This window comes from Sesamum indicum, linkage group LG2 (genome assembly GCF_026168435.1).
Source record: "Sesamum indicum cultivar Baizhima isolate 11 linkage group LG2, ASM2616843v1, whole genome shotgun sequence".
NCBI lineage: Eukaryota > Viridiplantae > Streptophyta > Magnoliopsida > Lamiales > Pedaliaceae > Sesamum > Sesamum indicum.
In genome coordinates this window covers 1,493,738-1,501,690 of record NC_142658.1, presented here as the reverse complement: position 1 = coordinate 1,501,690, position 7,953 = coordinate 1,493,738, and positions in this window count along the sequence as shown.

Below are 7,953 nucleotides of genomic sequence, written 5' to 3'. Positions count from 1 at the left end.
TGATAAAGAAATACAACAAGCGTAAAGTTGATGATTTCAAACTTTCATCTAAAATATATATAGTTTTATCAAATATTAAGGGGTATTTTGTGAGATATTTTTATTTATGTCAAATCTCAAAAGATCTTATTGTAATTTTTCCAATAAATTGTGATTTTCTTTTTTCCTTCGGATTAAAATTCCCCTTAGAACTTCTTAATTTCAAGAAAATTGAAGCTTCAATAGGACTGAAACCTGGGGGTAAAAAGTCAAGAGTTATTTATTTAAAATATTATAAAAAAATACATTACAACTATACCCCAAATTAAACAGTAGTGGCAAAACTAGGGGCAAGGGAGTCGTTAATGCTACTAACGACTCAACCATTTTTTTATTTTTTTTGTTCAAAAATCATGGATATTGCTAGTGCTACTAATGACATCACAATTGAATAGCACATTTATTTTTGTGCCAAGTCGTTAGTGTTGCTAACGACTTGACACATTTTCACCTTTTTTTTTCTTTTTTAAAATTTTATTAATTATTATTTATTATATAATTAATATTATAATATACTAATTAATTAGTAATTATTGTTTTTAATTTTATAATATTATGAATTTTTTATTTAATATATTTATAACAAAAAAATATTAATAAAAAATATGTTAAATATTTAATTGATGCACAACTAAAAAATTTAAAAATTACATACAAGTAAAAAAATTAAAATATTATAAAATTAAAATTAATTACAAATTTTAATAATGTTCGCAATCCACAAGTGCGTCATTGTCATTATTGTCGATATCTTCTACTTTTTTGAGCCATTTGTTCTGTTGGCTTATTTTGCTCTTGATTATCATAATCGGTTGGAATGTGCAACTGATTTGATGATGTTGTAAAGCTCGACTGTATTGGATCACGATATGCACTGAATGGTGAAAATTTGATTGGTGAAACACTATGTCCTAATACACATGTTTTCGTTATGCCAAAACTAAGATCAAGTTACCGTGTTCATGCAACAAATGAAATCAGTTTGGAATTCCTTGCCCTGATCCTCAAGAGGCATGTGCTGCATATAAGCTTAACGTTGCATTAATAGTTAAGTAATACTATGATTTAATGCCTTGCAAAATGACATATCCTATGTCTTTCCAACCTTTAATGGCGGAAGAGCATTGGGATCTCTCAGAACTTCATTGGTCTACGACACTACTATGCACTTTTCTACTTGTTCGGATCAAAGGCAAACTATTAGAATTCGTAATGAGATGGACTGGCCTAAAAACACGGGCAAGACAACAAATTCGTATCCAATCACAAGAAAGCAAAGATCCATCACATCAAAATAATATGCCAAGGCGGGATCGTCAACGACAAAATAATGAAGTCGATACTTGAATATAATTTATTTTTATTGTATGTAATTTTTAGTTTTATTAGTTGTTAAAAATTAATTAAATATTTAATGTATTTTTTATTAATAATTTTTATTATAAAAATATTAAATAGAAATAATAATAATATTACAAAAAAATAACAACTACTAATTCATTAGTATATTATAATATTAATTATACAATAAATAATAATTAATAATTTTTTTAAAAAATATGTCAAGTCGTTAGTAGCACTAACAACACCAACAATTTTAGAAACAATTTAAATAAATAACTTAGAAAGGCAGTCGTCTAAAATAGGGACCATCAAGTAACCCAACGGCACTCTTTTCTCCTAAGAGTTCTTCTCCCTCGCTTTGAGAGGCTTCTCCCTTAGTTTAGGGTTTTGAACTGCGCCCTTCACCTGTTGGCCATCGGACAATTTGATCATTGGCGTTGCTATTCCGGCAAAGATACTTAGGATGTGATCCCCTTCTCTTAAATCCCTGTATCTTTAACCCTGTTCCCCCTTCCTCTCTTGAATTCACCTGCATTGCTTCGACTCCCTGCTCTGCTTCGTCCCCTCATTCTCTATTTCTGCTTTCCCCTCTGTGTTTCTACAACTTTGTGCCTTTAGCTCTACTAACTTTGTCTCCTCATTGTGGTGTTGTTGCAAGTCATTGCGAGCTCGATCCCCAAGCGTCGGAACTTATGTCTCCCTGGGTATCATCCAGTGGAATATGTTTTGGACAGAATGGGTAAATAGTTGGTTCTTATAGATGAAGAGGATTTAGGTTTGCTGGTACCTACAGGAGTGTGGCACTCGAAGTCTATTAACAGGGGTTTCCATATGGTAGGTCGGATACTTTCCAACAAGCCATGTAATGCTGAAGCTCTCTAATCAGTTCTGGGAACAGCCTTCAATCTGGCCAAAGGAATGCAAATGTCCTTTATTAAGAGGGACAAGTTCCTCATACATTTTCTTTTCATACTATAAACAGAGATTGTGTGCTTGAGAACAACCCCTGGACCTTCGAAAAGAATCTGATAGTGCTCTCGAAAGTCTCTAATGACAAGAATCTAGCAGAAGTAAGTCTTGATTAGTGAGATTCCACGTTAGTATACATGGGCCCCTATTGGAATGATGACTGAAGAAGTGGCACGGTTTATTGGGTGCTTTAGAGAATTTGATCAACAAAAAGGACCGGAATCATATGGCTCATTTATGAGACTAAGAGTGTCACTCGATGTATCGGAACCTCTACCCCAAGCGCTCAAAATGTGAACTGTGCTAGGAGACGAACATCTCGTGTCATTTACCTACAAAAGACTCCCAAACTTTTGCTATTTATGTGGGAGGCTTGGCCACAATTCGAAGTGGTGCAAAACTCAATTTCAAGATGGCTTCGTTGACCCTGGTGATGACTCTTCTTTTGGACCATGGCTAAGGGCGAATTTGGCTCCTTTTCTCTATCACCAACCTCAAATGTAAATAGACAGCCGCTCACTATAATCCCCCAATACACCTATTCCTTCCCCCAATATAATCCTAGCATTCTGTCAAACCAAAAAATGATGGAGGAAAATTTGTCTCCTACTGATCCCCCCTATAAAAACAAAGTCAGCAGAATTGGTGGTGTGTTAGCAAATATTACCAACACAAAGGGTAGAGGATGCTACGTAGGCCCGCCGATCACAATGAGTTTGCTAGTTTGGAACTATCAAGTGATGGGGAACCCCTTGATAGTAAACGGTCTCGAAGACCTCCTTAGAGACAATAAACCCACCTTGGTTTTTCTGGCGGAGACCAAGTGTTTTGCTAGCTAGATTGACGTACGAAGAAGATATGGTTTGTTCGGTTGTAATGTGGATTCAAAGGGGAAAAGTAGTGGATTAGCGTTATTATGGCAGAAATCCATAGAGCTCCAGCTTCAATCGTTTTTTTGGTATCATATTGATGCTTCTGTCCGACTTGACGAATCAGAGGAGTGGTAGAGATTTTCAGGCATTCATAGGGAACCAGATAGGGGTAAGAGGGATAATACTTTCAACTACACAGGCAATCAATCGGACCTTAGTTGTGTGTTGGGGACTACAATAAAATTCTCGAGCATTCTGAAAAAGAAGGTGATTCTCTAAGAGCAGAGTGGCAGATTTGAAATTTCAGGAATTGTTTGACAGATTACAAACTCCACGACCTAGGTTTTAATGGACAATTTCATTTGGTGCAATCAACAACAGATTCCAAACACAGTCCGTGAGAGACTTGATCGAGCATGTGCGAGCTTATCTCGGTCGCAGTTGTTTCCTAAGGAAAGAATCCAACACTTATCAACCCTCTATTCAAACCACTCTCCCATTCTTATTATTATCAAACCGAAGCCAGTCAGGGACTAAATAAATGGTTAAAAATGCTTTCATTTCGAAGTTGCATGGCTACAAGAGGTTGAGTGTGAAGCTATTATTATTGAGACCTGGAGATTCTCTGGATTGTCACGCTCAACTAACACCTTAAGGGACAAAATCTTAGCGGTCGGCTCTAGACTCTTGGTGTGGGGAAGATTGTTTGGTTGGGAGGCTAGAGAGAGAATTGAGATCCTACAATGTTCCCTCCTCTTTATCAATTAGGGGCCTTTTACAGGAGAAAGAAAAGAAAGAGAGTTGAAGCTGAAAGAGGAATTAAACAAGTTTACCTCCCAAGAAAAGGTCTTTTGGAGACAATGTAGTAAGGCTTGTGGCTTAAGGCGGGGAACTGTAATTCTAACTTCTTTCATGCGAAAGCGAATCATAGACACCAAATTAACTCAATTCAATGGTTGCGAAAATTTGATGGGTCTGGGCTAAAAAAAGGAAGAAGTGCAACAGAACATTATTGAGTATTTTTGAAATATGTTTATGTCCAACAAGCCACGTCCGGATGATATCCAACGAGGTGTCGAGCACCTCCCAACTGTGGTAGACGAGGCTATGACAATTGACCTCCAACAACCCTTTAGGGAGGCAGAGGTATCAAAAGCTCTTTCTTGTATGTCACCTCTAAAAGCCCCCGGCCTCGATGGTTTGCCACCCTCGTTTCTTCCAAAAAATTTGGTATGTTGTGAAATATGATGTTGATTGTGTTCTTAAGTTTCTTAAGGATCATATCTTGCCGGATGATTTTAATGAAACAAATATTATGTTAATCCCTAAGAACAAACTCCATGAATCTTTTGCACACTATAGACCAATTAGTCTTGCAATGTTGTGTATAAGATTGCCTCAAAATTGATTGCTAACCGGCTAAAACCTTGGCTTGACAAAATTATCTCCCAGCCTCAGTCGGCTTTCGTCCCCAGGCGTCTTATTACTGATAATGTTCTCATTGCTTTCAAACCTAACGACTTTTTGAATTCTCAATCAAAGGGGCATAAGCATTTTATGTATCTTCATCTAGACATTAGCAAGGCTTATGATTGAGTTGAATGGTTGTTCATCCAGAGGATGTTGGGAGAGCTTGGCTTTCCTTATTCATTTATTGACCTCATTATGATTTGCATTTCCTCTATCTCTTACTCTTTCGTCTTGAGTGGTACACGATTTGGCACTGTTATCCCCAGAGGGACCTTCGTCAAAGGGACTCTCTATCCCCTTATCTTTTTCTTTTGTGTACAGACCATATAGGTCGTTGCTTCGAAAAGCTGAGGCAAGTGGGACTATTGGCGGTTTTGTTTGTCGTCGGGTGCCGATAATCTCTCACCTTTTGTTCGCAGATGAAACAATGATTTTTCGCCTGGCCTCTTTGAACACGTTGCAGCATGTTCAAGGGATTCTTGCCTCTTACAAATGTGCTTCAGGGCAGGAAATTAACTTTTAGAAGTATTCCGCGTTTTCAATCAAAACACGCCATAAGAACTCCAAAGACACCTAGCTGATCTCTTGGAAATTCTCCTTCAAAACAAACATGAGAAGTACCTTGGTCTCCCATTGATGGTTTTTCGTTAAAAAAAAAAGTTGTTTGCTTTACTTAAGGACCGAATTTGGAAGAGAGTCCATGGATGGCATGAAACAATATTGTCCCAAGCTGGTAAAGTTGTTCTTATTCAGTCAGTCATGTAAGCAATTCCTTCTTATGCAATGTCCTGTTTTCGCCTTCCAACATCACTGCTCAAAGAATTTTAATCACTTACGATGGATTTCTTTTGGCATGATGGGGACTGCAGATGCATACATTGGATCCTAGGGGATAAGTTGTGCTCAAGCAAACTTGATGGGGGACTTAGCTTTAGAAATTTGGAGATTTCAATGTGACGCTACTTGCAAAACAACTTTGGCATATCCTAACTCGCCCGGACTGCTTACTTAGTAAGGTTTGAAAGGCTAAATACTTTCCTCACAATCATATCTTTGAAGCTAAAGTGGGAACATGCCCTTCTTACACATGGAGGAGCATTCTAGCAGCTAGAGAACTCCTGCTTTTGGGTTGTAGATGGAGAATTGGAACAAGTCATCCGGTGAATATTTGGACCTATGGATACCTCATACACCTTCTTTCATAGTCATTACTCCTAATGTACATAATATGCTGAACTTGTATGTCAGTGACCTCATTTAAGCTGAAACTAGGGAGTGGGATGTGGATACTATTAATTCTCTTTTGTGGCCCGTGGATAGAGAAGTTATTTTACAGATTCCTCTTAGCTTATAAGGACACACAGATATTATGGTTTGACATTATTCTAATAATGGTCTTTTTTCAGTTTGAAGTGAGTATCATCTTGCACTCTCTTTTGCTTCCCCTACAAGAAAAAGTGATGGCTGACGTTACTCAAAGAAACTTTGGAAGACAATCTAGCAGGTGAAAATTCTGAACAAAGTTAATTGTATTCACGTGGCAAGCAATTCAAAATGCACTCCCAACCACTGCCAATCTAAGAAGCTATCGCATGAGGAGATTGTTTGTCCCTTTCGTACAGTCACAGACGAAACAAACATCCACACACTTTTGCATTGCTGCTTTACGAGATAGGTTTGGGCGTTATCGAATGTTAGTTGGCGCATTTTGAGCGATCTTGTCTCCTCTGTTGAGGATTGTTTTTTTAACATTTTGGATAAATTGTCACCGCGAGACTTCGATTGTACTCTCATGATCTGTTGGATATTATGGTGGTCGCGTAATTTAGAAATGCTTTAAAAGGGGTTTCTCTTATCGCAATAGATTGTGGATTTTGCTAGGGGCTACCTTAATGCCTTTTCGTTGCAGAACTTTGTTCAATTATCTCCCTGTCCAACTCATCATCACTGTTGACAGCCTCCACAGGAAGATTGTATCAAAATCAATTTTGATGGTGCACTTCTTGAAGGGGGGAATACTTTGGGATTTGGGGTGGTGGCACGAAACTCGCTCGGGGTTTGTTTAGCATAGCTCTCACTCCGTTTTGATCAAAGAGGCACACCACCTTTGACAGGAACTTTAGCTGCAAGAGAGGCAATTTTTTTTTGGCTTGACGAAATTCTTGGCAAAAGGTGACAATCGAAGGAGATTGTGCTACACTTCTTTCCAAGATCTCCCTAGCTATTCAGGACCATTAGTTGTTGGTCCCTTGGTTTTTGACATTTTTCGTTTGCAGCTCAATTGGCGTCTGTTTCATGTTCTTTTGCCTTTCGGTCGGGCAATTCAGTTGCACATCAATTGATCCGAAATGCATTTAACCTTGAAGGGAACTATTCTAATGTATCCCTTAGTGTGAATTTTTTATTAACCAACGATTTAGCTAATTAATATATTTTCATTTTGCTTGAAAAAAAAAAAGTGACCCATTGGCGGCAGCTTGTTCATAGACCATAGGTTCAAATTCGTCAGACAACCAGCTTCGATATTCTATGAAAAAAAAAAAAAAAAAGAGAAGCATCCATCTAAAATTTAGAATAATAATGCATATGTTTGGGGTATTCTTGCTCAACACATTCTGCAGCGCGCCTGCCTGTGACGAAATTTTTTCCATTGTGCCATAGAATTTGATACAATCTTACAACTCCTCATAATGGTTAACGCTCTACATTTTCTAATACAACTCTAAATTTTTGTTTCATTTTAGGTTTGGCATGCTTCTTTGAACACAAAATTCACGACATAAATTGAGGGTAAATTAGAACGATCTTTCCTTAAATTTAGAATAATTACGAATACCTCCTTATTGTTTGAAAAATTACAAAATCCCTCCCTGATTTTTGATGAAATTATGTAATCCTTGGATGGAGGTACAAAATTGTCATTATGCCCTTACTAGTTTTTTTCTTTTTTTTTAAAAAAAAATAAAAATTTGTAAAAAAATCAAACATAATGGATGAAAATTTTTAAAAAATTATGCACTTAATCAATAAAATAATTTTTAAAAAATAAATAAAATTATAATTTTTAGTCCACAAGGGCATTTGGGTCAGTTCACCATAAAAATAGATGAAAACCTAACGGAGACTAACGAAATGGGCTAACTGTTAGATAGCCATTAGAATTAGAAGGATATTAATAATTTTTCAAACAACGAGGGAGTATTCATAATTATGCCAAACTTCAAGAAAAATTATTGTAATTTACCCTAAATTGATACAG